Source organism: Oncorhynchus nerka, linkage group LG6 (genome assembly GCF_034236695.1).
Source record: "Oncorhynchus nerka isolate Pitt River linkage group LG6, Oner_Uvic_2.0, whole genome shotgun sequence".
Taxonomy (NCBI): Eukaryota; Metazoa; Chordata; class Actinopteri; order Salmoniformes; family Salmonidae; genus Oncorhynchus; species Oncorhynchus nerka.
The window spans coordinates 76,907,758-76,923,925 of NC_088401.1; the positions used below are offsets into that span (position 1 = coordinate 76,907,758).

Genomic DNA, 16,168 nt, shown 5'->3' on the forward strand with positions numbered 1-16,168 from the left:
TCCTCCTCCTCATACCCTCCTCCCCTCCTCCTCCCATCCTTCCCTCCTCCTCCTCTTCCCCTTCTCCTCCCATCATCCTCCTCCTATCCTTCCCCCCTTCCTCCTCCATCTCTCCTCCTCCCATTCCTCCTCCCCTCTTCTTCCCCTTCCTCTTCCTCCTTTACCAACCTCCTTCCATCCTCCAGCTCTCCTCCGTCCCTCCCTAACTCATAGACATCTCCTACCCTCTAGTCCTGTGGATGGTCGTGTGACTTTATGAAACTCCCATGAGTATTGATCCTGATGATGGAGCTGATCGAGGTGATTGCGAGGTCAATTCCGACAGTTGCTGATTCTAAAGTTTATGATGTATTAATGTAGGTATGTTTTACTGGTTAGGATTTAGTAGTTTTGTGATGTGATTTATTTATGATTCACTTTATCTCTATCTTGCCCTCTCTCTCTCTCTTACTCTTTTTCACACGCATACACACACACACACACACACACACACGCACACACACACTCGCACGCACACACGCACACACACACACATGCACACGCGGGCACACACACACAGAGAGAGACTACGTAGTTGGTCATATCTAAAAGGCTCTTGACTTTACTGACATTTAATATCTTCTGAAAAACCATAGCCCCTCAGCCTCTTAGTGTAGTAAACATGCAGGAATATAGGTTTTTACGGTGACCGTATTACCGCCACACCGGCGGTCACAGTAATTAGGCTTCTCCAAGCTCTGATGCTGCTGATGGTCTAGGTAGCCTACCGAACCTGCTAACTGCCTGGCACTCAGGACTCTATTGTCCCTCTAATCACTCTGACATCAATGCAAATGTATTCTACAACGGATTCAAACACTTGATCTAATCACGAGAGCCGATGAGCTCCTGCTGCGTAACATTTATATAGGCTTGGCAATTGTGTGAGAAAACAGAGTGATGGCCTCTATTAACGTTCCTAATATTAAGCACATTGCTTCTCTTTATAACAGGAGTACCTGGCTGGCATGAAAATGAACCACGTGAAAAGCATCCTCCTTTCGCTTTTTAAGTGAATAGATTACATGTATTTTTCCGCAGCCCCTTTAGTATATGTGTCACGTGTGGCCCTCTCTGGTCTCTTGGTCACCAGTCTGCTCGTTATGGCGCACACCTGTCACCATCGTTACTCGCACCTGCGCATCATCAGACACACCTGGACTCCATCAACTCCCTGATTACCTTCTCTTTATATCTCTCTCCCTTTGGTTCCTTTCCTTTATATGTCTCTCCCTTTGGTTCCTTTCCTTTATATCTCTCTCCCTTTGGTTCCTTCTCTTTATATCTCTCTCCCTCTGGTTCCTTCTCTTTATATCTCTCTCCCTTTGGTTCCTTCTCTTTATATCTCTCTCCCTTTGGTTCCTTCTCTTTATATCTCTCTCCCTTTGGTTCCTTCTCTTTATATCTCTCTCCCTTTGGTTCCTTTCCTTTATATGTCTCTCCCTTTGGTTCCTTCTCTTTATATCTCTCTCCCTTTGGTTCCTTCTCTTTATATCTCTCTCCCTTTGGTTCCTTCTCTTTATATCTCTCTCCCTTTGGTTCCTTCTCTTTATATCTCTCTCCCTTTGGTTCCTTTCCTTTATATGTCTCTCCCTTTGGTTCCTTCTCTTTATATCTCTCTCCCTTTGGTTCCTTCTCTTTATATCTCTCTCCCTTTGGTTCCTTTCCTTTATATCTCTCTCCCTTTGGTTCCTTTCCTTTATATCTCTCTCCCTTTGGTTCCTTCTCTTTATATCTCTCTCCCTTTGGTTCCTTCTCTTTATATCTCTCTCCCTTTGGTTCCTTCTCTTTATATCTCTCTCTCTTTGGTTCCTTCTCTTTATATCTTACTTCCGGCGCCGACAGAGATGGCCGCCTCGCTTCGCGTTCCTAGGAAACTATGCAGTTTTTTTATTTTTTATGTGTTATTTCTTACATTAGTAGCCCAGGTCATCTTAGGTTTCATTACATACAGTCGAGAAGAACTACTGAATATAAGATCAGCGTCAACTCACCATCAGTACGACCAAGAATATGATTTTCGCGACGCGGATCCTGTGTTCTGCTTTTCAACCAGGACAATGGAATGGATCCCATGCGGCGACCCAAAAAAACGACTCCGTAAAAGAGGGAAACGAGGCGGTCTTCTGGTCAGACTCCGGAGACGGGCACATCGTGCACCACTCCCTAGCATTCTTCTCGCCAATGTCCAGTCTCTTGACAACAAGGTTGATGAAATCCAAGCAAGGGTAGCATTCCAGAGGGACATCAGAGACTGTAACGTTCTTTGCTTCACGGAAACATGGCTCACTGGAGAGACGCTATCGGAGGCGGTGCAGCCAGCGGGTTTCTCCACGCATCGCGCCGACAGAAACAAACATCTTTCTGGTAAGAAGAGGGGCGGGGGCGTATGCCTTATGGCTAACGAGACATGGTGTGATGGAAGAAACATACAGGAACTCAAATCCTTCTGTTCACCTGATTTAGAATTCCTCACAATCAAATGTCGACCACATTATCTACCAAGAGAATTCTCTTCGATTATAATCACAGCCGTATATATCCAACCCCAAGCAGACACATCGAAGGCTCTGAACAAACTTTATTTGACTCTTTGCAAACTGGAATCCATTTATCCGGAGGCTGCATTCATTGTAGCTGGGGATTTTAACAAGGCTAATCTGAAAACAAGACTCCCTAAATTTTATCAGCATATCGATTGCGCAACCAGGGGTGGAAAAACCTTGGATCATTGTTACTCTAACTTCCGCGACGCATATAAGGCCCTGCCCCGCCCTCCTTTCGGAAAAGCTGACCACGACTCCATTTTGTTGATCCCTGCCTACAGACAGAAACTAAAAAAAGAAGCTCCCACGCTGAGGTCTGTCCAACGCTGGTCCGACCAAGCTGACTCCACACTCTAAGACTGCTTCCATCACGTGGACTGGGATATGTTTCGTATTGCGTCAGATAACAACATTGACGAATACGCTGATTCGGTGTGCGAGTTCATTAGAAAGTGCGTTGAAGATGTCGTTCCCATAGCAACGATTAAAACATTCCCTAACCAGAAACCGTGGATTGATGGCAGCATTCGCGTGAAACTGAAAGCGCGAACCACTGCTTTTAATCAGGGCAAGGTGACTGGTAACATGACCGAATACAAACAGTGAAGCTATTCCCTCCGCAAGGCTATCAAACAAGCTAAGCGTCAGTATAGAGACAAAGTAGAATCTCAATTCAACGGCTCAGACACAAGAGGTATGTGGCAGGGTCTACAGTCAATCACGGACTACAAGAAGAAAACCAGCCCAGTCACGGACCAGGATGTCTTGCTCCCAGGCAGACTAAATAACTTTTTTGCCCGCTTTGAGGACAATACAGTGCCACTGACACGGCCTGCAACGAAAACATGCAGACTTTCCTTCACTGCAGCCGAGGTGAGTAAGACATTTAAACGTGTTAACCCTCGCAAGGCTGCAGGCCCAGACGGCATCCCCAGCCGCGCCCTCAGAGCATGCGCAGACCAGCTGGCCGGTGTGTTTACGGACATATTCAATCAATCCCTATACCAGTCTGCTGTTCCCACATGCTTCAAGAGGGCCACCATTGTTCCTGTTCCCAAGAAAGCTAAGGTAACTGAGCTAAACGACTACCGCCCCGTAGCACTCACTTCCGTCATCATGAAGTGCTTTGAGAGACTAGTCAAGGACCATATCACCTCCACCCTACCTGACACCCTAGACCCACTCCAACTTGCTTACCGCCCAAATAGGTCCACAGACGATGCAATCTCAACCACACTGCACACTGCCCTAACCCATCTGGACAAGAGGAATACCTATGTGAGAATGCTGTTCATCGACTACAGCTCGGCATTCAACACCATAGTACCCTCCAAGCTCGTCATCAAGCTCGAAACCCTGGGTCTCGACCCCGCCCTGTGCAACTGGGTACTGGACTTCCTGACGGGCCGCCCCCAGGTGGTGAGGGTAGGCAACAACATCTCCACCCCGCTGATCCTCAACACTGGGGCCCCACAAGGGTGCGTTCTGAGCCCTCTCCTGTACTCCCTGTTCACCCACGACTGCGTGGCCACGCACGCCTCCAACTCAATCATCAAGTTTGCGGACGACACAACAGTGGTAGGCTTGATTACCAACAATGACGAGACGGCCTACAGGGAGGAGGTGAGGGCCCTCGGAGTGTGGTGTCAGGAAAATAACCTCACACTCAACGTCAACAAAACTAAGGAGATGATTGTGGACTTCAGGAAACAGCAGAGGGAACACCCCCCTATCCACATCGATGGAACAGTAGTGGAGAGGGTAGCAAGTTTTAAGTTCTCGGCATACACATCACAGACAAACTGAATTGGTCCACTCACACAGACAGCATCGTGAAGAAGGTGCAGCTGCGCCTCTTCAACCTCAGGAGGCTGAAGAAATTCAGCTTGTCAACAAAAGCACTCACAAACTTCTACAGATGCACAATCGAGAGCATCCTGGCGGGCTGTATCACCGCCTGGTACGGCAACTGCCCCGCCCACAACCGTAAGGCTCTCCAGAGGGTAGTGTGGTCTGCACAACGCATCACCGGGGGCAAACTACCTACCCTCCAGGACACCTACACCACCCGATGTTACAGGAAGGCCATAAAGATCATCAAGGACAACAACCACCCGAGCCACTGCCTGTTCACCCCGCTATCATCCAGAAGGCGAGGTCAGTACAGGTGCATCAAAGCTGGGACCGAGAGACTGAAAAACAGCTTCTATCTCAAGGCCATCAGACAGCCACCACTAACATTGAGTGGCTGCTGCCAACACACTGACACTGACACTGACTCAACTCCAGCCACTTTAATAATGGGAATTGATGGGAAATGATGTAAAATATATCACTAGCCACTTTAAACAATGCTACCTAATATAATGTTACATACCCTACATTATTCATCTCATATGCATACGTATATACTGTACTCTATATCATCTACTGCATCCTTATGTAATACATGTATCACTAGCCACTTTAACTATGCCACTTTGTTTACATACTCATCTCATATGTATATACTGTACTCGATACCATCTACTGTATCTTGCCTATGCTGCTCTGTACCATCACTCATTCATATATCTTTATGTACATATTCTTTATCCCCTTACACTGTGTATAAGACAGTAGTTTTGGAATTGTTAGTTAGATTACTTGTTGGTTATTACTGCATTGTCGGAACTAGAAGCACAAGCATTTCGCTACACTCGCATTAACATCTGCTAACCATGTGTATGTGACAAATAAAATTTGATTTGATTTGATCTCTCTCCCTTTGGTTCCTTCTCTTTATATCTCTCTCCCTTTGGTTCCTTTCCTTTATATCTCTCTCCCTTTGGTTCCTTTCCTTTATATCTCTCTCCCTTTGGTTCCTTCTCTTTATATCTGTCTCCCTCTGGTTCCTTTCCTTTATATCTCTCTCCCTTTGGTTCCTGTCCTTTATATCGCTCTCCCTTTGGTTCCTTCTCTTTATATCTCTCTCCCTCTGGTTCCTTTCCTTTATATCTCTCTCCCTTTGGTTCCTTTCCTTTATATCTCTCTCCCTTTGGTTCCTTCTCTTTATATCTCTCTCCCTCTGGTTCCTTTCCTTTATATCTCTCTCCCTTTGGTTCCTTTCCTTTATATCTCTCTCCCTTTGGTTCATTCTCTTTATATCTCTCTCCCTTTGGTTCCTTCTCTTTATATCTCTCTCCCTTTGGTTCCTTCTCTTTATATCTCTCTCCCTTTGGTTCCTTCTCTTTATATCTCTCTCCCTTTGGTTCCTTCTCTTTATATCTCTCTCCCTTTGGTTCCTTTCCTTTATATGTCTCTCCCTTTGGTTCATTCTCTTTATATCTCTCTCCCTTTGGTTCCTTCTCTTTATATCTCTCTCCCTTTGGTTCCTTTCCTTTATATCTCTCTCCCTCTGGTTCCTTTCCTTTATATCTCTCTCCCTTTGGTTCCTTCTCTTTATATCTCTCTCCCTTTGGTTCCTTTCCTTTATATGTCTCTCCATTTGGTTCCTTCTCTTTATATCTCTCTCCCTTTGGTTCCTTTCCTTTATATCTCTCTCCCTTTGGTTCCTTCTCTTTATATCTCTCTCCCTTTGGTTCCTTCTCTTTATATCTCTCTCCCTCTGGTTCCTTTCCTTTATATCTCTCTCCCTCTGGTTCCTTTCCTTTATATGTCTCTCCCTTTGGTTCCTTCTCTTTATATCTCTCTCCCTCTGGTTCCTTCTCTTTATATCTCTCTCCCTTTGGTTCCTTCTCTTTATATCTCTCTCCCTTTGGTTCCTTCTCTTTATATCTCTCTCCCTTTGGTTCCTTCTCTTTATATCTCTCTCCCTCTGGTTCCTTCTCTTTATATCTCTCTCCCTTTGGTTCCTTCTCTTTATATCTCTCTCCCTTTGGTTCCTTTCCTTTATATCTCTCTCCCTTTGGTTCCTTCTCTTTATATCTCTCTCCCTCTGGTTCCTTTCCTTTATATCTCTCTCCCTCTGGTTCCTTCTCTTTATATCTCTCTCCCTTTGGTTCCTTCTCTTTATATCTCTCTCCCTTTGGTTCCTGTCCTTTATATCTCTCTCCCTCTGGTTCCTTCTCTTTATATCTCTCTGCCTTTGGTTCCTTTCCTTTATATCTCTCTCCCTTTGGTTCCTTTCCTTTATATCTCTATCCCTTTGGTTCCTTTCCTTTATATCTCTCTCCCTTTGGTTCCTTCTCTTTATATCTCTCTCCCTTTGGTTCCTTTCCTTTATATCTCTCTCCCTCTGGTTCCTTTCCTTTATATCTCTCTCCCTTTGGTTCCTTTCCTTTATATCACTCTCCCTTTGGTTCCTTTCCTTTATATCTCTCTCCCTTTGGTTCCTTTCCTTTATATCTCTCTCCCTTTGGTTCCTTTCCTTTATATCTCTCTCCCTTTGGTTCCTTTCCTTTATATCTCTCTCCCTTTGGTTCCTTTCCTTTATATCTCTCTCCCTCTGGTTCCTTTCCTTTATATCTCTCTCCCTTTGGTTCCTTTCCTTTATATCTCTCTCCCTTTGGTTCCTTCTCTTTATATCTCTCTCCCTTTGGTTCCTTCTCTTTATATCTCTCTCCCTTTGGTTCCTTCTCTTTATATCTCTCTCCCTTTGGTTCCTTCCCTTTATATCTCTCTCCCTCTGGTTCCTTTCCTTTATATCTCTCTCCCTCTGGTTCCTTTCTTTATATGTCTCTCCCTCTGGTTCTTTCTCTTTATATCTCTCTCCCTTTGGGTTCCTGGTTCTCTTTATATCTCTCTCCCTTTGGTTCCTTCTCTTTATATCTCTCTCCCTTTGGTTCCTGTCCTTTATATCTCTCTCCCTCTGGTTCCTTCTCTTTATATCTCTCTCCCTTTGGTTCCTTTGGTTCCTTTATATCTCTCTCCCTTTGGTTCCTTTGGTTTTCTCTTTATATCTCTCTCCCTTTGGTTCCTGTCCTTTATATCTCTCTCCCTCTGGTTCCTTCTCTTTATATCTCTCTGCCTTTGGTTCCTTTCCTTTATATCTCTCTCCCTTTGGTTCCTTTCCTTTATATCTCTCTCCCTTTGGTTCCTTTCTTTATATCTCTCTCCCTTTGGTTCCTTTCCTTTATATCTCTCTCCCTTTGGTTCCTTTCCTTTATATCTCTCTCCCTTTGGTTCCTTTCCTTTATATCTCTCTCCCTTTGGTTCCTTTCCTTTATATCTCTCTCCCTTTGGTTCCTTTCCTTTATATCTCTCTCCCTTTGGTTCCTTTCCTTTATATCTCTCTCCCTCTGGTTCCTTTCCTTTATATCTCTCTCCCTTTGGTTCCTTTCCTTTATATCTCTCTCCCTTTGGTTCCTTCTCTTTATATCTCTCTCCCTTTGGTTCCTTCTCTTTATATCTCTCTCCCTCTGGTTCCTTCTCTTTATATCTCTCTCCCTCTGGTTCCTTTCCTTTATATCTCTCTCCCTTTGGTTCCTTTCCTTTATATCTCTCTCCCTCTGGTTCCTTTCCTTTATATCTCTCTCCCTTTGGTTCCTTCTCTTTATATCTCTCTCCCTCTGGTTCCTTCTCTTTATATCTCTCTCCCTTTGGTTCCTTTCCTTTATATCTCTCTCCCTCTGGTTCCTTTCCTTTATATCTCTCTCCCTTTGGTTCCTTTCCTTTATATCTCTCTCCCTTTGGTTCCTTTCCTTTATATCTCTCTCCCTCTGGTTCCTTTCCTTTATATCTCTCTCCCTCTGGTTCCTTTCCTTTATATCTCTCTCCCTTTGGTTCCTTCCCCAGGCGTTATTGTTTCTGTTCCAGTGTCATGTCTGTGCGTTGTTCGTGTTTTCTTGTTCGGTATTATGTTAACGTTTATTTATTAAAGCATTCACTCCCTGAACTTGCTTCCCGACTCTCAGCGCACACGTTACAATATGTAAAGACAAGATTAAATCAAGAATAGTCTGATGGGTGACAATATTAACCTATCACTTGTGAATGATACATTATTACATGTGAATGATACATTATTACTTGTGAATGATACATTATTACTTGTGAATGATACATTATTACTTGTGAATGATACATTATTACTTGTGAATGATATGGTATCACTTGTGAATAGTACATTATCACTTGTGTATAATACATTATCACTTGTGAATGATGCCCAGTTAAAGGCTAACAGTGAATTATTTATTTGTGTGATTTTTTCTAATCATAGTGGCACATCTCTTGTAGCCTAGCCCATAGGCCTATATGTTTCGATAAGGTTTGTATCACAACTAAAGTGGCCAAATAACTTCTTCAAATAAAGCACAGTAAACCACTTTACAATGGGTATAGAGCCTAACTGTGTGCATTGCTGCTGCACTTATAATGTGAAGAAATAGCTTATCAATGTGAATGTGAATGTTCTCATCTGGTGCATCAGGCTAATTGCTTAAACAGTTTTTTAGTTTTTAGTGGTTGTATTCATTTGGGATCTAGCGCATCCCACAACTGTCCCAGACTGTATTTGGAATATTCATTTCTTGCACAGAATATAATAGGTAAACGTTTGTACTATGGGGGATAGTAGATTGACATTGGCTAGTGCTTTTGCTGTTCGGTAGATCTACTCATGTTGTTGAATGACGAAAAGTAAATGTGGACAGTTCATCCAATATGTTAAATATGTGCCTTGGAATTGGATAAGAACGCGCGCAGTTGTGTCCCCAATATGTCTGTCTTCTCTTGTAGCCTTTCACGGTGAGCCATGTAAGTGAGGCATGTTTCAGCACGCAACCGGGAGAAGGGAATTATAATTATTATACTCAGCCCAAGGGCACAACGGCCACTGGCCGCAAAAGGCCTGGATTTATTTAGGGGCATTACAGTCACACAAAGTGGATGCAGCCGGATTATTAGAGGCATTAAGTGCTTGTGAAATTGTGAATGAGAGACTGATGGAGTGTGTACAGCCTGCACAAAGAAAACAAAGCAGAGCTCATGCCTTTCATACAACATTTTTCAAATCATCATTAGAGAGGCATCTTGCAGCTTTAGAATGTGTTTCAAATCATCATTAGAGAGGCATCTTGCAGCTTTAGAATGTGTTTAAAATCATCATTAGAGAGGCATCTTGCAGCTTTAGAATGTGTTAAAAATCATCATTAGAGAGGCATCTTGCAGCTTTAGAATGTATTTAAAATCATCATTAGAGAGGCATCTTGCAGCTTTAGAATGTATTTAAAATCATCATTAGAGAGGCATCTTGCAGCTTTAGAATGTGTTTCAAATCATCATTAGAGAGGCATCTTGCAGCTTTAGAATGTATTTAAAATCATCATTAGAGAGGCATCTTGCAGCTTTAGAATGTGTTTCAAATCATCATTAGAGAGGCATCTTGCAGCTTTAGAATGTATTTAAAATCATCATTAGAGAGGCATCTTGCAGCTTTAGAATGTGTTTAAAATCATCATTAGAGAGGCATCTTGCAGCTTTAGAATGTATTTCAAATCATCAGTAGAGAGGCATCTTGCAGCTTTAGAATGTATTTAAAATCAAAACATACAGCCCAACGTTTGTAGAACAGGTAAAGTTGCATAAATCCCTCTAAATGAAGCATATAGGAGGACCTGTTTCTTTGTTAACCGCTCAACACAGAACAGCTGCATGTGTTCAGTCCCTCAAATCGTTTGGAGAAAACATCCTTTATATATTATTCAGCTATGTTCATACTATTCTTCATACTATGCCACGTAATTCTAAGCAAATCTTGTCTGCTAAATGAAACTTGTGTAGCCCACAGGCATATGGCACAGCCAGATCAGGGCCAAACATTTACATTTTAGTCATTTAGCAGACGCTCTTATCCAGAGTGACTTACAGTTAGTGCATTCATCTTAAAGTAGCTAGGTGGGTCAACCACATTTTACAGGCATGTGAAGTACATTTTTCCTCAATAACGCAGCTATCAGTAGAGTCAGAGCTAGAAGGGGTTGGTCAAGTGCAAGTGTTGGTTAAGTGTTATTTTTTATATATCATTTTTGGGGGGTGGGTGGGGGGGTCGTAGTGATGAGGAGGATTGATACTGAGGTAGGGGTTCAGATGTTTTTCGGAAGATGGGTAGGGACTCTGTTGTCCTAGCTTCGGGGGGAAGATGGTTCCAACATTGGCATGTCAGGACAGAGAAGAGCCTGGACTGGGCTGAACGGGAGCTGCCCTCTCGTAGGGGTGGGAGGGCCAAGAGACATGAGGTGGCAGAACGGGTTGGTTCCTCTTGCTGTTCCATAGGTAAGCACCGTAGTCTTGTAGTGGATACGAGCTTCAACTGGAATCCGGTAGAGTGTGAGAAGGAGTGAGGTGACATGAGAGAACTTGGGAAAGTTGAAAACCAGGCAGGCTGCTGCTTTGTGGATAAGTTTCAGGTGTTTGATGGTACAACCAGGGAGCTCAGCCAATCGCGAGTTGCAGTAGTCCAGACAGGAGAGGACAAATGCCTGGATTAGGACCTGCGCCGCTTCCTGTGTGAGGCAGGGTCATATTCTACAGATGTTGTAGAGCATGAACCTGGAGGATCGGGTCACGTTGATTTTTGCAAAGAACGACAGGGTGTTGTCTAGGGTCACGCCAAGATTCTTTGCACTCTGGGAGGGCGACACTGTGGAGTTGCCAACCGTGATGGAGAGGTCTTTGAGCTGGCAGGCCTTTGTTGGGAGATAGAGCAGTTCCGTCTTGTCGAGGTTGAGCTTGAGGTGGTGGGCCAACATCCAAGTGGAGATCTATGCCAGGCACGCAGAGATGCTTGTCACTACCTGACTGTCAGAAGGGGGGAAGGAGAAAAGTAGTTGATTGTCATCCGCATAGGAATGATAGGAGAGACCATGTGGAGAAATGACGGAGCAGAGTGAGAGGGCCTAGAATCAAGCCCTGGGAGACACCAGTAGTGAGAGTATGTGGTGCAGACAAAGATCCTCTCCACGTCACCTGGTAGGAGCGGCCTGCCAAGTAAAATGCAATCCAAGTGTGTGCATACCCTGAGACCAGCCCAGCCCTGAAAGGGTGGAGAGGAGGAAAGAGGTCAGGGCATAGGGTAGTGCTGTGTGAGTGAGACCAGTGGAATCAATAGGCTGAGTGAATGAGTAGCAGACGTCGTCAACCAAAGTGGTTGACAAAGTAGTCCGCAGAGAGGGAGGAGGGAGGGGAAGGGGGTGGAGGAATAAGTAGGGAGGGGAAGGTGGAAAAGAGTTTCCTATGATTAGAGGCAGAAGCTTGACATCTAGAGGGATAGAAAGTGGCTTTAGCAGCAGATACAGAGAATGTAGAGAAGAGGGAGTGAAATGATGATAGATGCTCCGGATGTTTAGTTTTCCTCCAATTTTGCTCAGCTGCCCGCAGCCCTGTTCTGTAAGCTCGCAATGAGTCACTCAGCCACGGAGCAGGAGGGGAGGGCCGAACCGGCCGGGAGGAAAGGGGACAGTCCGAGTCATAAGATGCATAAAGGGAGGAGAGTAGGGTCAAAGAGGCAGAATCAGGAGACAGGAGGGAGAAGAATTTAGCAGAAGAGAGAGATGATAGGATGGAAGAGGAGAGAGTAATGGGAGAGAGAGAGTGAAGATTGCGATGGCGCATGACCATCTGGGTAGGGGCTGGGTGGTTAGGTTTGGGATGAATGGGAGGCAGAAAAGGAAACAAAGTAGTGATCAGAGATCTGGGGGCGATGTTGCAGTGAGATTAGTATGCGAGCAGCCTCTTGTGAAGATGAGGTCAAGCGTATTGCCTACCTTGTCAGTTGGAGGGGATCGGGAAAGGGTGAGGTCCAAATAGGCAAGGAGGGGAAAGAGTGAGTTGGGAATAAATTAATCGAATGCAGACGTCGGGAGGTTGAAGTTGCCAGGTGCGAAGAGCGGTGAGACATCACCAGGAAATGAGCTTATCAAGGTGTCAAGCTCATTGAGGAACTCTCCAAGGGCACCTGGTGGACGATAGATTACAATAATGTTAAGCTTGAGTGGACAGGTGACAGTGAGAGCATGGAATTAAATTGAGATGGACAGGTGAGAGAGGGAGAAAAGAGAAAATCTCCATTTAGGAGAATTGAGTAAACCTGTGCCACCACATGACAACCAGATGATCTTGGACTATGAGAGAAAACATAGTCAGATGAAGAAAGAGGAGCTGGAGTAACAGTGTTCTCTGGGGTGATCCATGTCTCCGTCAGATCCAATAAGTCTAGGGACGGAAGGGCAACATAGGCTGAGATGACCGCAGATTGGTTGTTCCAAAGGCACCACTTAAAGCAGATGGCCCAAGCTAGCAAAACGACAGTACTAGAACAGATAAAGACAAAACAATGATACTTCACACTCATGGAGATATAAGGAGTCCTCTAGCTATAGAATGAACATAAGGACAACTCAGATTATTGTCCATGTTCACCCACTGCTGCATGGCCAAACACGACTCCAACACCATCATTAAGTTTGCTGATGACACAACAGTGGTAGGCCTGATCACCGACAACGATGAGACAGTCTATAGGGAGGAGGTCAGAGACCTGGAAGTGTGATGCCAGAGCAACAACCTCTCCCTCAATGTGAGCAAGACGGCAAATAAAAATGTGATTGGGCTGCGCTCAGAGTATCCTGCCTTGGAAAATCGCGCTGTTAAGACATGGATGCCCTTTGCAACCAAGTACCTATGTGAGAGTGGATTCTCAGCCCTCACTAGCATGAAAACCAAATACAGGCACAGACTGTGTGTGGGAAATGATTTAAGACGGAGACTCTCTCCAATACAACCCAACATTGCAGAGTTATGTGCATCCTTTCAAGCACACCCTTCTCATGAACCTGTGGTGAGTTATTCACAATTTTCGATGAACAAATAAGGTTTTATATGTAAGATGGTTAAATAAAGAGAAACATTATTGATTATTATTATATTAGTATTTGTGCCCTGTTCCTATAAGAGCTCTTTGTCACTTCCCGCGAGCCGGGTTGTGACAAAAACTCACACGTGTTATGCTTATAATGATGAAAAAAACAGAGTAAACCCTGGTGCTAGAGGGGCTACGGAGGTTGAATGTTTGAAGGGGTACGAGACTATAAAAAGTGTGGGAACCACTGGTGTAGGGTGTATTGCATGGGTTTATTATATATATGTTTTATGTAGATGTTCCAAAGGTCTGTATCAACGGCTGGTAGGCTGTGTGTGGAAGCCAGGAGATGCTAAATGTGTTTATGTTAATTAACGGTCAATTACCGTGAGACTGGCAGTTATTTGCTTGACAATCACCGGCTGACAAAATGTCATGACCTCCACAGCCCTACGCAGGACTAATCCAGGTCTGAATCCTACTTAAGGCTTAAAGGGGTCAGAGAAGACTAAATTATGTCAACTGTTATTCCTCTGTAATAATTGAAGATGTGATCTTCTCATTGTTTTGATTCATATATTTACCAGCTGCCTGTACTGACATTTCACTGTCTGACATAATCTCTTTCTCATCTCCCTCTTTTCTCAATCTCTCCAGTCTCCCATTTGCTGTGGTCAACCTCTCTCTTCACTTATTTTTCCTTCTCTCTGTCCAAAACATTGTATGAAATGGAAACAGCAAAAAGAGAGGGAGAAGGGGAGGGAAAGAAAGAAAGAAAGAAAGAAAGAAAGAAAGAAAGAAAGAAAGAAAGAAAGAAAGACAGACAGACAGACAGACAGACAGACAGACAGACAGACAGAAAGAAAGAAAGAAAGAAAGAAAGAAAGAAAGAAAGAAAGAAAGAAAGAAAGAAAGAAAGAAAGAAAGAAAGAAAGAAAGAAAGAAAGAAAGAAAGAAAGAATGAATGAAAGAAAGAGATGGAGAGATGGAGAGAAAGAGAGAATGATATATACAGTAGAGAGAGAAAGAGAGAATGATAGAGATTATCCGCTCTTCATTGTACATCTGTGGTGTGTGTTTTCTGTCTGGGGGTCTATCATAAAGAACCTGGCAGGCCTACAGTAGCAGGACCACAGTTTGTCCACTGTCTCTCCAGTGGCATGCTTGTTTCTGGGGGCCAGTGGGTCAAGCTGTCTCCTCAGATGGGAGGCGAGCTGTGCTTACACCCCCAGGAAACACCCTGGCTGGGGCCTACAGAGCCAGACTGTTCACACACATACTTCATAGGGTTTTCTTCTCTGAGGACAATCAGCTGCTGGTCTGTTCTGTTTCTCCTGCGGCTGCTTTTATCGGTGGGTTTTCTACTGGATGAGAGTTTCCTCTGGCTAGAGAATAGAGGAATATAGAATAGAGGAATAGAGAATAGAGGAATATAGAATAAAGGAATAGAGAATAGAGGAATATAGAATAAAGGAATATAGAATAGAGGAATATAGAATAAAGGAATAGAGAATAGAGGAATATAGAATAAAGGAATATAGAATAGAGGAATATAGAATAGAGGAATAGATAATAGAGAAATAGAGAATAGAGGAATAGAGAATAGAGGAATATAGAATAGAGGAATATAGAATAAAGGAATAGAGAATAGAGGAATATAGAATAGAGGAATATAGAATAAAGGAATAGAGAATAGAGGAATATAGAATAAAGGAATAGCGAATAGAGGAATATAGAATAAAGGAATAGAGAATAGAGGAATATAGAATAGAGGAATATAGAATAAAGGAATAGAGGAATAGAGAATAGAAGAATAGAGGAATAGAGAATAGAAGAATAGAGGAATAGAGAATAAAGGGATAGAGAACAGAAAAATAGAGAATAGAGGAATAGAGAATAGAAAAATAGAGGAGTAGATTAACAGAGAATAGAGGAATAGAGGGATAGAGAACAGAAAAATAGATACATGGAGGAATATATGAATATAGAATAGAAAATAGAATAGAAGAATAGAGGAATATAGAATAAAGGAATAGAGAATAGAGGAATATAGAATAAAGGAATAGAGAATAGAGGAATATAGAATAAAGGAATATAGAATAGAGGAATATAGAATAGAGGAATAGATAATAGAGAATAGAGAATAGAGGAATAGAGAATAGAGGAATATAGAATAGAGGAATATAGAATAAAGGAATAGAGAATAGAGGAATATAGAATAGAGGAACAGAGAATAGAGGAACAGAGAACAGAAGAATAGAGGAACAGAGAATATAGGAATAGAGAATTGAGGAATAGATAATAGAGAAATAGAAAATGGAGGAAAGCGAAATAGAGAATAGAGAAACAGAGAATAGAGGAATAAAGGGATAGAGAACAGAAAAATAGAGAATTGAGAAATAGATTAATAGAGAATAGAGGAATAGAGGAATAGAGAATAGAAGAATATAGGAACAGAGAAATATAGGATAGAGGAACAGAGAATTCAGGAATAGAGGGATAGAGAATAGAACAAATAACAGAAGAATAGAGAATAGAAGAAGAGAAAAATAGAGAATTGAGGAATGAAGAATGGAGGAATAGAGAATAGAGGAACAGAATAGAGAAATAGAGGAATAGAGAATAGAAGAGAAGGAGCGTGAAAGAGAGAAAATGAGAGACAGAGAGAGACTGCAGGGGATGGGAAAGAGAAGGTGGGGAAAGAGAAAGTGGGAGAATGGGAAAGTGGGGAAAGAGAAAGTGGGAGAAAGGTTCAGAGGGACAATTCCAGCCTTGGTCTGCT

The 16,168-nt window shown here is 43.1% G+C and overlaps 1 protein-coding gene across 1 annotated transcript in view; it reads left to right on the plus strand.

Annotated features, from left to right (window-relative positions):
• The window catches only part of LOC115128127 (transcription factor COE1-A-like), a 124,067-nt gene that overhangs the window by 85,166 nt on the left and 22,733 nt on the right, over window positions 1-16,168 (plus strand). The window lies entirely within an intron of this gene.